The sequence below is a fragment of the Sapajus apella genome, unplaced genomic scaffold (assembly GCF_009761245.1).
Source record: "Sapajus apella isolate SASKATOON/1434 unplaced genomic scaffold, GSC_monkey_1.0 scaffold1, whole genome shotgun sequence".
In the NCBI taxonomy this organism is placed as follows: Eukaryota; Metazoa; Chordata; class Mammalia; order Primates; family Cebidae; genus Sapajus; species Sapajus apella.
In genome coordinates, this window is record NW_022436941.1 from 377,733 (window position 1) to 396,441 (window position 18,709).

At 50.6% G+C, this 18,709-nt stretch overlaps 1 long non-coding RNA gene across 1 annotated transcript; it reads right to left on the reverse strand.

Moving 5' to 3' along the window:
• Positions 1-3,177: 3,177 nt before the first annotated feature.
• On the reverse strand, positions 3,178-18,494 carry LOC116566148. Its single transcript, XR_004275766.1, has 3 exons — positions 18,485-18,494; positions 16,068-16,091; positions 3,178-5,135 (listed from the first exon to the last, which is right to left on the reverse strand). It is a non-coding gene; the product is annotated as an uncharacterized LOC116566148 (long non-coding RNA).
• Between the last annotated feature and the right edge of the window lie 215 nt (positions 18,495-18,709).

The following is an 18,709-nucleotide window of genomic DNA, read 5'->3' on the forward strand; positions in this document are numbered from 1 at the left end:
GGCAGGGCCTTTGGTGCCTCCTGCCCCTCCCACCCTTTTGGGAGGAGTCATCACCCAGCCTCAGGTGCAGGAGCCCTAGGAGCAGCCTTCAGCCTCTACCAGTCCAGAGGCCAGCATCACCAGCCCAGTTGGGAGAGACCCACGATGCCCAGAAGATGGCCAAGAGTTTGGAAACATACATGTTGTGGATGAATAAGACTTTATGTTTTCCTTCTTTTTTTCTTTCTTTTTTCTCTTGAGATGGAGTCTCACTCTGTGGCTCAGGCTAGAGTGCAGTGGCGTGATCTTGGCTCACTGCAACCTCTGCCTCCTGGTTCAAGAAATTCTCCTGCCTCAACCTCCCAAGTAGCTGGGATTGCAGGCACACACCACCACCACGTTCAGCTAATTTTTGTATTTTTAGTAGAGATGGGGGATTTACCATGTTGGCCAGGCTGGTCTCGAACTCCTGACCTCAAGTGATCCACCCGCCTCAGCCTCCCAAAGTGCTGGGATTACAGGCGTGAGCCACCACACCTGGCCAGACCCTACATTTTCAAGAACACCAGTAATCTAGGGAAGGGGTTGGGGGCCTTGAGTTTCTTGGTTTGGATGCAAAAGCAAGGTCACAATATGGCAGAGATACAGAGTGGGGTGCAGATGTTGTAATAGTTCTACTACTGCATCAACTAAGATAACTGCCAGTAGGTATATAGCCGCAGTCCAAAGGACTCTTCTAAAATTAATTTGTCTTCCTCTCTCTTCCATCAAACCCTTTTCTCAAACCCCTCTGTAATTTCCTGTTACTTAAAAAAAGAAATCCGACCAGCCGCGGTGGCTCACACCTGTAATCCCAGCACTTTGGGAGGCTGAGGTGGGCGGATCACCAGAGGTCAGGAGTTCAAGACCAGCCTAGTCAACATGGCAAAACTTCGTCTCTACTAAAAATACAAAAATTAGCCAGTCGCGGTAGTGCATGCCTATAATCCCAGCTACTCAGGAGGCCGATGCAGGAGAATCGCTTCAGCATGGGAGGCGGAGGTTGCAGTGAGCTGAAATCATGCCACTGCACTCCAGCCTGGGCCACAGAATGAGACTCCGTCTAAAAAATAAATTAATAAAATAAATTTTAAAAACCTTGCCTGATCTTCACCCCAACCCCCAATCATCTCACCCATCCCTCTTCATCTCACTCTTGCCCCTCTTATCCAGCCCCTGGTAGGAGCCGTGCTTCCTTCAAGCCTCAGGGCTCTTGCACATTCTATTCCTGTCTGGAAGAGTTTACCTAGTTAACGCCTAGTCATCCTTCAGGCCTCAGTTCAAGTGTTACCTCCTTAGGGAAGCTGTTTTGACCCTCCACCTAGATCAACACTCCCTGCCATGAAATGCTCTCTTAGTCCTCTCGTCATTAGAGAATCAACTCCATGAGGGCAGGAACTGTATCTGGCTTTGTTCACCACTGTAACCCCAGTACTTAGCATAGGGCCCAGCATTAGTAGGTGCTCTGTATTAATTAGCTTTTGCCACAATAATGCCATATTAACAACCCACCCCAAAAGTCAGGGTCATACAACAAGCAGTATTGTTTCCTGCAGCTTGACTGGGTTTTGGTTGATCTAGACTTGGCTTAGCTGGGCTTGGTTCTAACCTGTGAATTGGGTGCAAACCTGCCCCCCCACATCTCTCATCCTTGTTGAATGAGCAGCTACCTGAGGCATGTTCTACAAAAGACGGGAATGCAAAAGAGCATGCCCAACTATGCAAGCTCCCCCTTGGCCAGAGAAAGTGCTGGTGCTCTGCCAAGGGCATGGAAGCGGTGGAAGCGTTGAAGAATTAGGACCAGTTGAATCTATCATGTGCCCAAGAAATATTCGTGGTGTGGAATTTAATACTTGCTCTGTGCTAGGCATTGTACTAAACACTTTACATGCATTAATTCATTTAATCCTCAAGTCAACCCTGTAAGTATTAACCCAATTTTTAGAAAGTAGTTTAATTGAAAAAATAAAATCTCCACAAAGTAAACAACTCAAATACTACCAGCTACACTCAATGAAGAGTAACTCTTTTTCCTATGCCACCCCCAGCCCTACTTCACGAAGAAGCAGTGTTTCAGTTGTTCTGTGGACTTTCTGATATGCATATACAAGTCCCCCCCACATATAGTGACATTCCTTTTTAATCATTTGGTTTGGTTCATACTATATAAAACGGTTCTGCATCTTGGTCTCATTTTGTTTTCAAAGAATAATATATATTGATGCTCCTTCCTTGTCAATCAAATTTATCTACATTATTTTTCACTTATTTCCATTTTACAGATGAGGAAACTGAGGCTTAGAGAAGTTAACAAACCTATACCAGGTATTACAGCTCGAAAGAGGCAGGGCTGGGATTGAAGTTTAAGTCTGCCTGACTTCAGAGCCTGTGTTCATAGCCACTCTGTTCTACTGGCATGGCTCAGGGACCCACAGGGTCCCCAGCGTGGGCAGAGTAGACCTAGACAAAAACCTCTGAGCTCCAGCTGGGGGTTCCCTCTGGGATGGGGGATAGCGTGGGAGCTCTCATGGTACTGGATCTACCCAGGGTCAGCTGGAGCCACCACCAGCACCGGGAAGTGCCTTGGCCCCAGCCTTTGCTCTCAGACCCCGAGTCAGAGTTGGGCCGTGTCTCACCCTTCAGGCAAGTGGCTAAGGGCATGGGTGGGCTCTGCAGGCAGATAGGACTGGGTTTAAGACTACCCACCTTTCCTGGTGTTCTAGCTCCAAGTGCTAGCTCTAGTGATATGAATGAATAAGTGATAATGAATCAATGATATCAGCTCTACAGTATCTTAGAGGGCTGGATGTTTTGGAATTTCTTATTTTTAAAAAGATATATTAACCAGGCACAGTGGCTCACACTTGTAATCCCACCACTTTGGGAGGACGAGGAGGGCAGATCACAAGGTCAGGAGGTCGAGAACAGCCTAGCCAACACAGTGTAACCCTGTCCCTACTAAAAATACAAAAATTAGCCTGGAATGGTGGCATGCACCTGTAGTCCCAGCTACTTGGGAAGCTGAAGCAGGAGAATCGCTTGAACCCAGGAGGCGGAGGTTGTGGTGAGCCGAGATGGCGGCGCCACTTCTCTCCAGCCTGGGCAACAGAGTGAGGCTCCATCTCAAAAAAAAAAGAAAAAAAACATATATATATATAGTAGCAATAACTCACCCAATGTGACAAGCCTCACCTTCCCCTCTACTCCCTTGTGGAAGAGGAAAATGTCTTAGGCAGGAAATGTCATCCCTAGCTTAGGCAGCCCTCATCCCTAGCTGTCTCTAACTTACTTTATGCCTTTGGGCAAGCCCCTAATTGTGAAAGGGAGTCATAATTCAGAAAAAAGCAGGGAGGGCCTACTAAAACTGCAACCATGTGGCTGGAGTGTCTGGTGTGGACGCTGACTCACAGTCATGGTCAGGGTGCTCTGATCCTTGTGCCTGGACTGGGACTCACGAGGAACCCACAGGAACAAGCCAGAATTCAGCCTCCTTCCGTGGAGCTGGCGCCTGTGCGATGGGGGAAGGTGCAGTGTGGTGCTCATTGCCTGCCTCCGCCTCTTACTAACTCTGGGGCCTGGGGCTCTGCTAATAATAGTTACAATCTATTGTACTCTTAATATGTTCCAGATGTAGGCAGCCCTGCCTTGTTTAATTCTCCTGACAATGCTATGGAGTAGAAATTATCTCCAATTTACACAAAGAAACTGAGTCTCAAAGAGGCTTAAGTGACTTCCTCAAGGCCAGGAGGAGGGGAAGCAAAATACTTTGAGTCTCAGTTTCCCCATCCATAAAGTAGGTACAGTAATACCCATCTCTCACAGCTGTGGGGGGATTCACTGGCCAAATGTAAGCAAATTAAACTGGCATAGCCACAGACACATAGTAGGTGCTCAAAGGAACTCCCTTCCCGCTATTCTTGGAGAGGGTGATTGTGTTAGGACAATACATTGGAATCATCTGGGGAGCTTCAGAGAGGACTGATGCGGGGTCCTAGCCTCAGAGGCCCTAATTTAAGTGGTATGGGTGCAGCCTAGGCATCAGCATTCTTAAAACTCACTGAGTGATTCTAACGCTTAACCAACATTGAGAATCCCTCTATTCTAGACCCTGAGTGAGTGGAGAATAGAAATTACATGAGGCTCTCTACTCTGTTACCTCCTGAAATAGCCTGCTCACTGGTCTTGTGACTTCTACTCCCATCCCCCTCCTGAATCCATTCTTCGTTCAAAAGCCAGGGGGATCAGGATAAACTCAAATTAAATCATTCCCCTTCAGAAACCCTATTGCCAGCATCTGTATCCCCTTCTCATCTTCAGCTCCATGGCTGTGCCAGGCACTGTGCCAAGCACTTTATACACATCCTCTCAGTTCATCCTTACAGCATCCCCAAGTCATCATAATCATTATTCTTGAACAGACGAGGAAACTGAGGGTCAAAGTGGTTATGTCATTTGCTCAAGGTCACCATGTTTGTCTGATCTCAGAGGCCAGTTCTTAACCATAATGCCGTATTTAGTTCCCAAAAGGCTGCCGCCTAGAACCATCGAAATCCCTAATCCCAAAAGGGCAGCCTCAAATAAGGCGGTGTCTGGCACACCTTCTTCTCAAGAAAATAATGGCAATGCAGTTGAGCCCTTCTGTCACTTTGATAGTAGCCCTTTCCCTTCACGCTTAGTAAAGGTGCTGCAATTACTATGGCCAGCTCTGGCAAGAGGAAATTTCAAGGAAAACAGAATCATAGGATGTCAGGCTGGCAAAGGCCTTAATGCCATACCTCCTAGCTCACAGGTGAAAAAAAAAAAAGAGGTCCACAGAGTCTTCCCGCTTCCCACACCCACCTCAGAGCAACCATCTAAATTTGCAATTTGAGTTCTCTTGATATTTCTGCCCATGTTCTCATGCCTCAGCTGAGTCCTTTGCAACCGGCCTAGTTGCTGCTTTGGTAGATTTCCATTTTGAATTTCAGCTCTCCTACCCGCAAGCCCCTGGGAACCTCCTGCTTCCTCTCATTTCTTGTGTCTTTAAAGAAACTCTCCTTGCTTGAGCTCCCTCCCATTGGATTTTGTCCTTTGGAGCTGGGTCTGTTTCCCTCCCTTCCTCTCTTCCTTCCTCTCTTCTTCTGTCTCCCTCCTCCCAGCAAGGCATCTCGCTCTTCCTTATTCAGCAGGAGCCATGGGAAGCCTCCAGCCCCAAGTGCCCCCAGCCCAGCGGTGGCCACATGCCTGCCCTCCCTGGTCGGGGCGAGGAATGTGGGGGGCCTTTGGCTGCACTGCAGTGCCTCTAACTGCAGCTTCTCCCCCTCTCAGGGTTGCTGGAAGATTATTAGATAATTTTCAAATTTGTAAAGCGCCTTAAGCTCCTCAGAGGAAAGGTGGTATATGAGTGTAATAACAATAACAATCCTATCTGTCAGAGCCATTGAGAAAATGAATCTTGTTATCCTCAGGAACCAGCCGGAGGAACTTCAGCAAGAAACATGAAAATAAAGCACAGAGCACGGCCTTCTGCCCAATCAGCAGAGGGGAAAGTGCCAACCAAGGGTGGAGGTAGCATTCCAGCCCCGCTCCCCGCCAGCCCAGTGCTGGTGCAAAGGGGCTCTCAGAAAGTCACCTAAATTGCCTCTGACGCTTCACCAATTAAAATGACTTTAGGACAAGTTGAAATCAACTTAGGGAGTGAAGCATTCTGATTTCTGAGACTCTCCCAAGGCAGTGGGGAGGGCAAGTGTCTGAGCAGGTTGTCACTCACTCAGGAGTAATGATGGGAAAATCCATCCCGGTAACGTGATTGAGTTTGGTGAATTAGTAAGGCTGTTTACACTGTGTGCTGCAAGTCAGAGTGGGGCTGGCGGGGGGGTTTGACACGTGTGGCAGCTTCACTCCTAATGAGGTCCTCAGACTCAGCACTCAGCCCGCTGGACTCACGGTGGCTGACTTCAAGTAGGAGTCAGGCTCTGTCTCACCCTCAGGCGAGTGACTAAGGGCATGGGTGGGCTCTGCAGGCAGATAGGACTGGGTTTAAGTTCTGGCTTTGGTCACCACCAGCTCTGTGACCTTGGGCAAAGCTCTGTGCTTCTCCAAGCCTCAGTTTCCCCATGTATAAAATCTGCATTATGATAGCACAATTCATACATAATGCTGTCTGTCATAATGGGAAACATGAGATGAGCTATCTTTTTATTTTTTGTTCACCTCCCCAGGCCAGCATGGCCACGGAGATCAAGGAAAGCCAGGTTTATCTCTTCTCCCCTGGAGTATCCGTTCCCCTAAGAGCCAAGAAGAGACAAGGAAGGTGGGGACCTGTGGAAAACATAACCCCAGTTCAAGCCCTGATGATGCTTCGGCCTGGCTGTGTGATCTCAAACAAGCCACTTAATCTCTCTGAGCCTTGGTTTCCTCATCTGTAAAATGGGGTGAGCATGCAGCTTCTCCGTGGATATCTGAACAGAACTTCTAAAAGTTCTGAGCAGCCGCGGGGCGCGGTGGCTCACGCCTGTAATCCCAGCACTGTGGGAGGCCGAGGCGGGTGGATCACGAGGTCAAGAGATCGAGACCATCCTGGTCAACATGGTGAAACCCCATCTCTACTAAAAAGACAAAACATTAGCTGGGCATGGTGGCGCGTGCCTGTAATCCCAGCTACTCAGGAGGCTGAGGCAGGAGAATTGCCTGAACCCAGGAGGCGGAGGTTGCGGTGAGCCGAGATCACGCCATTGCACTCCAGCCTGGGTAACAAGAGTGAAACTCCGTCTCAAAAAAAAAAAAAAGTTCTGAGCAGCCATTTGTTGGTATGCAAGAAGATGAGTGGCCTCTGGGAGAAAGTTAAGGGAGGGAGAATGAGAACAGGTTGCTCTTCCTGGTGACCATGGCTCCCTGATGGGGGAGGAGGATTTAAGGACTGACAGGTAGATTGTAAAGCCTGAGGTAGAGGCAACAGTGGGAGAGACCCCTGGAATTTATCAACTAGGCTTGCTGGGAACTCACCAGAGGAAATGACAGAGGATTGCAGCATGAAAGACTGAAGTTAGACTGGCAACGGACTCCCAGGAAGGAAGGCACAGCCTGACTGTGCTGGAAGGAAGGCTGAAGGATGGTCAGGGAGCCCCAGAAGATGCTTCCACAGGGCCAGAGAAGGAGGCAGTGAAGGCACAGCCGTTCCTCCCCCAGGCTGTCTTTGAGCCTCATCCTCTGGAGGCCTTGTCGGAACCTACAGTGACCCTGAAGGGAAGTCACTGGGCCTGCTCCAGAGCAGGGCCATGTCCTCGCAGACATGCCCAGGTCAGCACTGGGTCACAGCTCTATTATTTAAGTGTTTCATAAAAGAGCAAACCTCCGGGGTTGGAAGAATGGCCGGGATCCTGACTCTTCCTGCACAGGAAATGGAGCAGCTGTGTCCAAGCCCTGGCTTGAGCTGCAGAGGACTCACCAGCCCTGGCAGAAGTTTCCTAGCTTGAGAGGGCCCTGCTGTGGCTGAGATGATGACACCTGGGCCCAGACTGGGTTCCTCCCTCCACATGGAGCCAGGACCCCACCGGTCCCTACACCCACTACTTGTGGACTCTGCAGCGATTTTATTGTAATTTCCTCGTTGTTGCAGTTAATAGCATTAGTTTGTTAATTACTGTATATTTTAAAAGTAAGATGAAAGGGAATTCCCTCTGGAGGCTTGTTCTTGGCTGAAACAATGTGATGTGAGGGAAGAGAGAGTGTTCACAGGGTAATGAGCTTGCCCTGCTGCTTCCTGTTCCCTTGACAGTGCCTGGGGCCAGAGATGGAGCTGCCAAGGTGGGAGGCAGGGCCTCCCCACCCTCCACCGCAGAGCCCAAGCCCCTCCCTGGAGGGAGTCCTCTGCAAGACCACACTTCTCAGCCCCAAACCTCTGCCCTGGTCTCCTACTCCCAGCCCTGCACTATTGTCAGAGGGAGGCTTCCAGCCTCAAGGGAGGAGGGGTCTGCCTGAGGAGCCCTGGGACTGAGGGAACCAGACCAGAGTGAAATAAGAAACCTGGCCTGTGACAAGGAGCGATTGATCGAGTAGGACGGAATTTTTATTAGGAAACAGCTGGAATTTGGGGAGAGGCTCCTACATTTAAATTCAACCTGAGACTACAGCCCTAGAGGGGAAATAGGAGTGGGGGGCAGGCACACTTGTTGGCAGAGGCAGGAGCAGCAACTTGGGGTCCTGCAAAGAGATCTGGCTGAGGGGGACAAGCAGGGCCTGCCATTGAGCCCTGACGCTGCTGGCAGGACTGAGGGATGGGCCAGCTCGGAGGAAGGGTGTCTTTGATAACTCATCCAACCGAAGCGGTTTGGTGTGTGCTCCCAGACCCCTGCATGTTCAAACTGCCCCCATTCTCCCCACCCAGAGCCATAAGGGAATGGAGGCTGGGGCTGAGTGCCAGGACTCAGGAGGTGTCAGGGGCAGAGGCCAGAGAAGAGCAGATAGGGAGAGAGAGGGAGGAAGGGAGAGACTTAAGACAGAGAAGGATGGAAGACTGAGAAAGAAGTTCATACAATCTACAGGAGCTGATTAAAATCCTGGAAGAGAATGTGATGGAAAGATTTTCTGTCTTTCTATTGAGACATTTAACCTAAAAGAAATGAGTTAAATAATTTATACAGAGAACGAGTGAAATTTGCTTTGATCAAATTAAAAAATATGACTCTGGAAATAAAGTGTCCGCCGCATCCTTTCCAGGCGGCAGAAAGAGCTGCCGAGAAACAAAATGACAAAGACATAAAAATAACTAACCCTAACCCGGCGAATATTAGCACCATATTTTTTGGGAGATTACATGGCATCACTGTAGGCCAAGCAGAGAAATCCTCTCTAAGCACCAACAGGAGAGATTTTGCTCATTGAGGAAGCCCCATAAAAGCCAAAAAATTGATAAAATTTTCCTTTACAAAAGTGATCTGACTTCACTCAGAGGTTGGCCCAGAAGCCACAAGGGATCAAGTTAAATTTCCCATTTGCGCATTTCAAAAAAAGAAGAAAGCCGTTCAGTCCCCCTCCCCAATTCTCTGTTTCTTGAAAACTGTTCCTCTACCATTTGCTCCCCCCACCACACACGCACATCTGCCCGTTTTAAAAAAAATCCGGCAACACCTCATTCCATAAAAGTAAGTGTTCCATTTCATCTGCTCTTAGGAAACATCACAGAGAAGCTCCAAAACTCCGGAGCTATAAGCATAAATGCCAGCGACTTAACCTCTTGGAGCCTCAGTTTGCTACTCTTTAAAATGGGGCTAGCATCCACTGCACAGAGTCATGGTGAAGATTAAAGGAGATAAATAGAACCTGGCAGGTGGAATATTTGGTAAGTGTTAGGAACCATATCTTCCTCCTCAACTTGAAGAAACATCCAGCAAGTATAAACTGAAATGCTGGAGAGGAGGTACATAAAAAATAAAAATTAAAAAAAAGGTGGGGGAGGTGATTAAAAAAATTTTTTTTAATAAAAAATTTTTAAAAGACAAAGAAAGATAAACTGAAATGCCAGAGATCCCTACCTCATCTCCATCACCACCTGGAAAGCCCATGGTGGGACACCTTTTGTCCAATCCTGGAGAGAACATTTTCAGCTTCGTGGACAGCAGTCCCTCTGATTCAGGGGACCCACTTGACTAAAACAACCACTTTTGTTTCCAAATACCAAGGGAGAACATCCACAGATGAAAAGCAAGGGCTTCAGAGTCAGTACCAGGTTCAAATTCTGACTTCACCACTTACTTAGCTGTGTGACCATAGCCAAATTAACTTAATTGCTCCAAGCATGTTACTTCATCTGCAAAATGGAATAATAATGGAACAACTCTTATGGGATTGAACAAGGTAAGGAATGTAAAAAGGGTGCCTAAAAGTTCCATAAATAACAACAGATATTATTTTTTTGCAATGACCTTGGGAGAGACATTCAAGGTCAGTGTGATTTTTCTTCTCAAACCTTCAGTAATGGTTTCTGATCCCCAGATGGGAGGAGGGCCTAGCTGGCCTCTGTTCTGGCTGCACCACAGGAAGGACTGTGGTCAGCACAGGAGTCACCTTTACTGGTTCTCTAACACACCTCAGTGGGTACTGAGCAGGAGAACTAGGATGAAAGGAGGGCTCAGCCCACTGATACATGAGGCCTGGAGGAAGGATGGGGAAGGTTAACTTGAGACCGAGGGCGTCATCAGGAAACTGGACTGGCAGCCTTCAGATTTCCAAAGGCCTGGCATTTGCCAAAGGAAGGCTGAAAGTAAATATGGACTCCTATTTAAGAAGCTGTCGAGTAATAGAAGCTTTGCAGCAATATAAAAGGCTGCCTCCAGAGGCAGTGGGCTCCCTGTCCCTGGGAGTATGTAAATAGAGCCTGGGGGTAATACAGACGGACTTTGAGCATCCACTGGGGATTGTACTAGATGCTCTCTGTGTGACTCTCAGAGCCTGCCAAAGGGGCTTGGAACCTACTCAGCCTGTTTGGTCTTGGGTTTTCTGCTTCTGCCTCTCTTCTCTGTGTTCCTCCTTCTTTTTCTTCTCTGTGGAATTATCTTCCTTCTCCCCACCCCATCCCTCTGAGGACCCCTGAAAAAAGCAAAGAACATATGGAGATAGAGTCTGTGCATATTGCAGTTTTGTTTGGTTGAATGATGTGAAGATGAAGGAGAGTCAGGTGATGGAGAGGCAGGTGATGTACATTCGTGTGTGTGTGTGTGTGTGTGTGTTGGGGGGGGGAGATTGGAAAAGAAGAGGAAGAAAAGACAGAGAAAACAGGAAGATACAAAGAGAAGGAGAAGCAAGATGGAAAAGAAAAATCAGAGAAAAATGCTGAGGAAGAAAAACAAAAACGAGAGACAGGATACTGAGGGAGGGAGAGCGCAGCTAAGGTGGGGAGTGGCGGTAGCCCTGCACCTGCAGCTGTTGGTGCAGCTGGGCGGTGGGTGGGCCCAGGGCACACGCTTGTGCGTACACAGGCTGAGCCGCTGAGCCAAGTGTCAGTGCAAGCGTGTCAGCCCCAGGATGGGGATGAGCCGGCTTTTATCTCTTCCGGCTGTGCAGGATTTACAAGCTTTTGAAATGCAGGATTAATAAGAAGAGGCCGGTGTTTTAATCTATAATGGAACAGAAAGTATCATTATTGTTAAATAATGCACAGCCTGTCGTTTATTAAGAATTAATGGTTTATCGAGTGCTCAGGTTGCTGCAGCCGCCTCTGCCCTCCCAGGCCTGGGCTCCTAGCCACTGGCCTGGCCTGACTGGCCACGAGCAGGCTGGAAGGGCAGCAGCCAGCTGGTCGGCACGGGATGGAGAGGCTCTGGCTCCAGTTCAGAGGCTTGGCCTCTCTCAGTTCTCCTCCCTTGCTCAGACTGGGGGTGGGGAAGGGCTAGAGTGGAGGGAGAAGGATGGGGTGTGAACCTCACCTCCTTCCTTCAGCCTGCATCCATCAACCCCCTGAGGAGAAAAAAAAAAAAAAAAAAAAAAAGTCCTCACTGCATGGGACAAACTCAACCCGCTTGTTTTTCTAAGCCTATAAAGTTCAGTTTCCCCTCTCTCACACTGAGTCCTCTGGAGGTGGTGACAACACAGACACTGAGAGGCGGGAGTCCCTTCTTTCTCCTTCTCCCTCTGGGTCCTGGAGTGAGGGATCACATACTTCCCAGAAGGAGAAATAGAAGCACCTGCAAAGGCACCCTGGTGAGAAGGGAACCACATTTCCTGAGAACTTTCTCTGCGCCAGATGTTCCACAGACATCATCTCACTGTAATCTGCATCATCACCCTAGGAGGTATTATTTTCTCCATTTTATAGATGGAAAAACTGAGGCTTGGGGAAATTAAGTCCTCTGCTTAAGGTCACAACACAGATGGCAGAGCCGGTATATTATTTTATTTCAAAGTCCTTTCCACTCCACATCTTGGGGCACCTGCTCTGGGCTTCCCAGTTGTCTCAAAATGGATGGCCTCAGGGACAACATTTGAGAATTGCTAAGGGTCTCTGCATCTGTCATATGGAGCTGCGACTGCAATGATGCACCAAGCAATAGCAGACCTAGCATCTCCACCAGCCAGGAAAACTGAGCCACGGATGGCAATCCAGGAGCCTGCCTCTCTGCTCAGCACCACAGCCAGACTCCATCCTTGGGCTCTTGTGACACAGAACTCCCTGCCAATCTCTGTGGTTTGGGTCTTCAGCCAGAAATACTCAGGTCCAGACACAGGAGCTGACCATGTGTCCACCATATCTGAGGCAAAAATCAGAGCTGTGTAACTTAGGGCAAGTTACTCAACCTCTCTGGCCCTCTGTCAAATAGTAATAGTGCCTGCCTCAAAGGATTATTGAAAGTACTGAATGAGGTCGTCCATGAAGGAGTTTGGCACAGACCCCACTCCAACACTGAGCACTCAGTGTTGGTATTGAGGAAGAGGTGTGGCATCGATTCCAGCAGGAGAGTGCTCCCCTCTACAGCCCAGCGTTTCCCACCCATTCATTCATTCCACAAACATGTGCGAGTACGGACTATGTGACAAGCACATACTTCCTGAGCACTTATGCTGGGCACAGAGGTGAGCTAGTCAGAGGCTGTGGCTACCTCCGGGACACTCCCTCATCACACCCTTCTTAACCAGCCTCTCCGTCTCTCTCCCACCCCATCCTTCATCTCACTCAATCTCAGCTCCCATACCAATTTCTCATCTCCACCTTCTTCCTGCATCCCATGCCCATCTCCACCTCGCACCTTCCACCAGCTCCCTCTCTTTCCCCATCCCAGCCTCTTCTCCTGCGCAGTTCTCTACCCTCCATTTCCTCCAACTCATTCCTTTCTCCCCTGGCCTCATTCCCATCTCCTTCCTCATTCCCCGTTTCATTTCTCCATCCCCAACCTGGACTTCACTCCCACCCCATCCCCATCTCACCCCAGTCTCCCGCCAGATTCCCATTCCAGTCTTTCCTTGCCATTTATCTTCTTTACCCTATCTCTATCTCTCCCCTTCCCGAGCCCCAGCCCCAGCACTCCAACCCTTCTGATTACAGGGGGCCAGTGCAACCCACTGGGGAGGGGACACTGCCCCCAGAGGCCACTATGGGAAGGTGCATTCCAGGAGACGAACCCCAAGTCCCCTAGAGCTGGTGCAGCCCCAGAACCTGCAGTGGATAGAGTCGAGGAGGGCGGCGACTGGGCAGCAGGCAAGCTCCTGGCTCCCTGCCCCGATTCGTCCCCCTCTCCTCTGGGCGGGCCACCACGCTAGGACCTCGGCCCACAGCCCGGCTCCTCACGCGGCTCCTGTTTTATTAACCTGCCTGTCGCTGCTCTCGCCACTGAATAGGGCCTGTCGGGGCGGCGGGGGGTGGGGGGTGGGGGGCGGGGGGAATAAGAGGGGGGGCCCTGGGCTTTGCCGGAGATCACCATGGAAACGGCAGCCTCGGCCAATCAGTGGACAGGCAGCACCGAGTGCAGCAGGCAGCCCGGTCTCCGAAGCCTCGTGCAGCCGCAGGCTGACTCCTGCCTGACAGGCCTTCCACAGCCCCTGCGGTGGGAGAGGATAAGAGCAGGGACGAGACCCTAGGAGAGGGGGCAGAAGCGCAGGAGTAGCGGGTAGTATGAGGCCAGGGGACACTGAGGGTTGGACTAGAAGATGGGGAGAGGCTGGGGAAGGGGATCAGAGGCTCCTGGGGTGGGGCTTTGGAGGCAGGACATCAGGAGCCTGGGGCGGGGGGCTGCATTTCTCCCCAGCTGCAGTTCTCAGCCTAAGCCAAGGTTTCTCAGCCTCAGGACTATTTGACCTGAGTCAAAGGTGCTTCTTTGTGGTGCGGACTGTCCTATGCACTGCAGGATGTTAGCTGCATCCCTGGCCTCCACCCACTAGAAGCTCCAGCATCCCCCCACCCCCAGTTGTGATAACCAACGTCTCCAGACGTTGGCAAATGTCCCATTGGGGGACAGAAGCACCCCTGAGTGAGAACTTCTGGTCCAGGCGCTCATAGGGCAGGGCTCACTGTTTGTGAAAGTGCTCTCTCTGAGCTGGCTTCTCTAGGGGAAGAAGGAGAAGATGAATAGGAGTGGGAGTGAAAGAGAAGAGAAGAGGAGGAGGAGCAGAAGGAGGGAGCCCAAGGCAGGTTCTGGGTGGGTGGGAGAGCCTCTGGAAATAGGGGTGTAGGAGAGAGACACCCCGGGGGGAGACACGGGGCTGCCATTTTGTGCTGCAAGGATGAAATAAAGTAAGGCTCCCAAATGCCTTTCCTCATGGAAGTTCCTTCTACCTGCTACAGCCCTTCCCAACCCTGCTATAGCAATACCGTCCCTCCTCCGGACCCACATCAGGCACCACATCCAGGAAGCCCTCCATGATCATCTCAACACATTGAATTTTTTTTTTTTTTGACAACGTCTCACTCCATCGCCCTGGCTGGAGTGCAGAGGCATGATCATGGCTCACTGCAGCCTTCACCTCCTGGGCTCAAGTGATCCTCCCACCTCAGCCTCCCAAGCAGCTGAGACCACAGGCATGTGCCATCATGCCCAGCTAATTTTTAATTTTTTTTTTTTTTTGTATCGACAGGATCTCCCTATGTCACCAAGGCTGGTCTTGAACTCCTGGGCTCAAGCAATCCTCCTGCCTTGGCCTTCCAAAGTGCTAGGAGGCATGAGCCACCATGCCCAGCCCAGACTGAAGTTTTATTTTCTCCAGGACTGCTCATCGTTTTGCTTCTTCCTCCATGCTAGTATTCAGCACCTTGGTTCACCTACTAACAATAGTTTCCTTTTTTTTTTTTGACAGGGTTTCACCATGTTGGCCAGGCTGGTCTTGAACTCCCGACCTCAGGTGATTCACCCACCTTGGTCTCCAAAGTGCTTGGATTACAGGCGTGAGCCACCACGCCCGGCCTATTGAGGGTTTCCTATGTGCCAGATGCTGCGGCAAAAGCTTTAAGCATGTTTTCTCGTTTAATCCTCCTCACAGCTCCCTGCATCTCCAGTACTATTATCATTTTACAGATAAGGAAACTGACACACAAATTAAGTAACTTGCTCAGGGTCACTCACCAGTTAGAAATAGTAACGTGAGGACTGAAACCCAGGCTTTCCTGACTTTGGCACGTGTGTTTTGAGCCTCTGCTGTGCACTATGTAAGTGTGCATCTCCTCCATTAGATTCAGAATCGCCTGCAATGCCTAGCACAGTGCTGGCGAGAGGCAGACACTTGAGAGCTGTTTTGAATTGGCTGGTGGTCTCTGGAAAGGTCTGCTTGGGCAGCTGAGAAGGCAGGACTGAACTGGCAGTGCCAAGGTGTTGAGTGCCCTCTAATGGGCCTCAGGTTTTGCTGGGGCCTGGATGAGCTGGGCCAACCTCATGAAAGGCAAATGCCACTGAGGCTACATCTCAGCCACACTGCCTCACTGAGCCACCTTGGGTGTCTGGACGGACCTGCTCCTCAACCCCATGGATGCTGGGCCATGGCCCCCCCTAGTGGCCAGAGGGTCATGGTGGCAGTGGTGTGGGGTGGGAGTGAGGGCAGCTGGAGATCTCACACACAGCCCAGTGGGCTTCCTTCCTTCTGGGCCCTATTCCCAGGTTCCAAGCTCTCTGGGGAATTGGAGCCAGAGGCCTCGGGAAACTGTCATTCTGGAGCCTGGGCCCTAACCAAGGCCTAGAAGATGAAGCGAACTCCCCTTTTCCCCATTCCTCCCCCTACAGTAAGAGCCCCTTTCCCTCCTGCCCCATTTGAAATGAAGGGGGTAGTGTTGCAGACAACATCCGCCACAGCCCACCTCCCCGCAGGGTTCATCCCATCCCCTCCCTGCCTGACATTCTGTAGAAAAGGGTTTGAGGCTGAGGGGTGTCTGCCAGGAAGCCTTCGTGATGATGCTTCCCACCCAGGTTAAGGTTTTGATCTGGAATCCAGGAGCTGGAGTCCCAGGGGGCTCACACCAGAGCTGCTCCCCCACCCCAGACATGCATACACCACCCACCTCCCCCAGGAACCTGCAACACACGCACCTCGGCTTTGAAGGCAGGGCTCCTGACAGGCTGCCGTTCCCATGGCAACCCCATCCCAGGCTGCCCTACCCGCGCTTCCTTCCTCCCCCCTTCCTCCACCCTGAACCCACATCACCTTCATTCATAGAACAAGAACTGCTTCACACTCACAAAGTGGACACCCCTTCCCCCAGTTCTCTCCCTTTTTTTTCTCCCTCTTCTCATTCAATGGAGAACCCAAAAGCAGGCAGAGAAATAGATGGAAAGAGTAGAACTAAGGTGGATGAAGGGATAGGACGGGAATGGGGAGGAGCCATGGCTCAGTGTCTTCTGCCACCCGGTGGACCTCCAACCCCAGGGCTCCAGCCTCTGCTCCTCTTATTCCCAGCTCTGCCTCAGTTCATGGACTTGTGCCTCTCCCAGCTCTATCTCTGTGGAGATCCAAGACCTAGCCAGGCTGTCTGATGGGCTTATGGCTCTAAGCACAGCAGGGCCAGGTCTCAGCCTCCAGGCCCAGGTCTCCAGCCACCAGCCAAACTGTAGCTCAGAGGACAGGTGCAAAAACTGGGCTCTGGAACTCAGCCCAGGAGTACTGAGGCTGCTCCTGCCCCTAACTCAGGTGCCCCTCCACCATAAGACACTACCTTGCAGAGCTCACTGGGGAGTGAGGGGACTCTCATTTACAGTAGGATTGTGGGAAGGAAGAGCTAGAGGGGAGTCTCAGACCCCAGCCCTGGTAAAACAATGCAACTTCTCCTGCTGAGAGAAGGAAACTTGGCTTTTGGGCCATTGGCAGGTGCTGTTGGAAAGTCAGGACAGGCATCAGTCCCATCTCTGCAGGAGGCCTGAGCAATGGTCAGCAACTCAGTTTCAGAATCAACCAGCCTGGATTTGAATTATCATGCCCTAATTTATTCACTGTGTGATATTACGTTCTCCAACACTTGTTTTCCATATCTGAAAAATGGAGATAGTAGTTACATATAGATATGTGGCCAAAATTTATGAGCGCTTCCAGATGCAGCGCGTGAGATGTAGTATCTCATTTAATCCTCATAACAGCCCCATGAGGTAGATATTTATTATTATTATTATTATTGTATCTGGTTTATTCTACAGAGAGGAAACTGAGGCTCACAGATGTTAAGGGTAACCCAGCTATGGGGCTTTTGTTATTTTTTTAACAGACAGGGTCTTGCTATGTTGCCCAGACTGTTCTCTAACTTCTGGGCTCAATCGATCCTCCCGCCTCAGCCTCCCGAGAAGCTGGGACTACAGGTGTTCAGTACCACTGTGCCTGGCTAGGAGCAGGGCTTTTCATCCTGGCCCTGTTAAGATGATGTATGCACAGTGTCCCGCAGCTGCTAACTAACCAATAAGCGCGGATTTTCTTTTTTTGTTTTTTTTTTTTTTGAGACGGAGTTTCACTCATGTTACCCAGGCTGGAGTGCAATGGCGTGATCTCGGCTCACCGCAACCTCCGCCTCCTGGGTTCAGGCAATTCTCCTGCCTCAGCCTCCTGAGTAGCTGGGATTACAGGCACGCACCACCATGCCCAGCTAATGTTTTGTATTTTTAGTAGAGACGGGGTTTCACCATGTTGACCAGGATAGTCTCGATCTCTTGACCTCGTGATCCACCCGCCTCGGCCTCCCAAAGTGCTGGGATTACAGGCTTGAGCCACCGCGCCCGGCCAAGCGCAGATTTTCTTATCAGTGAGGTTCTAGGCCCTGCACCGGCCTCATCTCTTATTTCCCTTCGCTCCAGGGATACATCTCCCCTGGCAACCAAGCTTGTGAATTTACTGGGTGAGAGTTGAATTTACTGGGTGAGAGTCAGGAAGGAACCCAGGCTTGGTGAGATTGAGGATGTGGTACGGAGGGGACCTAATTTTGTGGCGGTGAGAGACCATCTCTAGCTGGCCCCTCAACTGTGGAAACAGAGCAAGAGGGTGAGGCCTCAGGGAGGCAGTGGCTCGTCCAAGGTTATTTCGTGAACAGACAGCTCCACTCCCTCTCAGCCCCCCAACCCAACCGTTTGGATAGCACATCAAGGTTAGAAGCCTCTGAGGATTAGAATCTCTGGAGAAGGGTAGAGAGATGTGGGGGGAAGTGATATTTCTACCGAAGGGAGCTGTCCGGGAGCTCAAACTCACACAACCAGACTTGCAACTCCTCACCTCCCTTAAGGTTCACCCCCAGCTCCTCCAGCTTCCAACCACCCCATCCCTGAGCAGCCCCGCCCCTGCAAGAACCTTGGAACACTGGGGCCTAACCATCTCCCCCACCCCCCATCTTGAGTGAATGTGCCGAACAAACAGCATTGTTCCCCACACAATGGACACAAAGGACTTGGGAATTCACAGAATGGTCCTGAATTTCTGCTTCCTTCCCCTCCAAGCCCTAGAGAGATCCATTGTCTGTAAACTCCACTTAAAATATGCACCATAGCTCCAGCTGGGGAGCCACTCAAGACGTGCGGAAGCTCCTCCTCCTACCCCCACCCACTGCTCTCCCTCCTTCCTAGCCCTTTCAGAACTAGGCAGAAAGGAGGGGGAGCAGCACCCACCTAGGGTCCCTGATTGAGTCTGAAGCTGGGAACGACCCTGCCCACCCCCAAGTTCCTTAAATCAGATCCTAATCTCACTGGGTCAGACCCAGCACCACTCAACACCTGGGGCTCCCATTTTTCAGCTGCATTGGGGTTGAAGGACCTGATCAGCTGTCACAGAA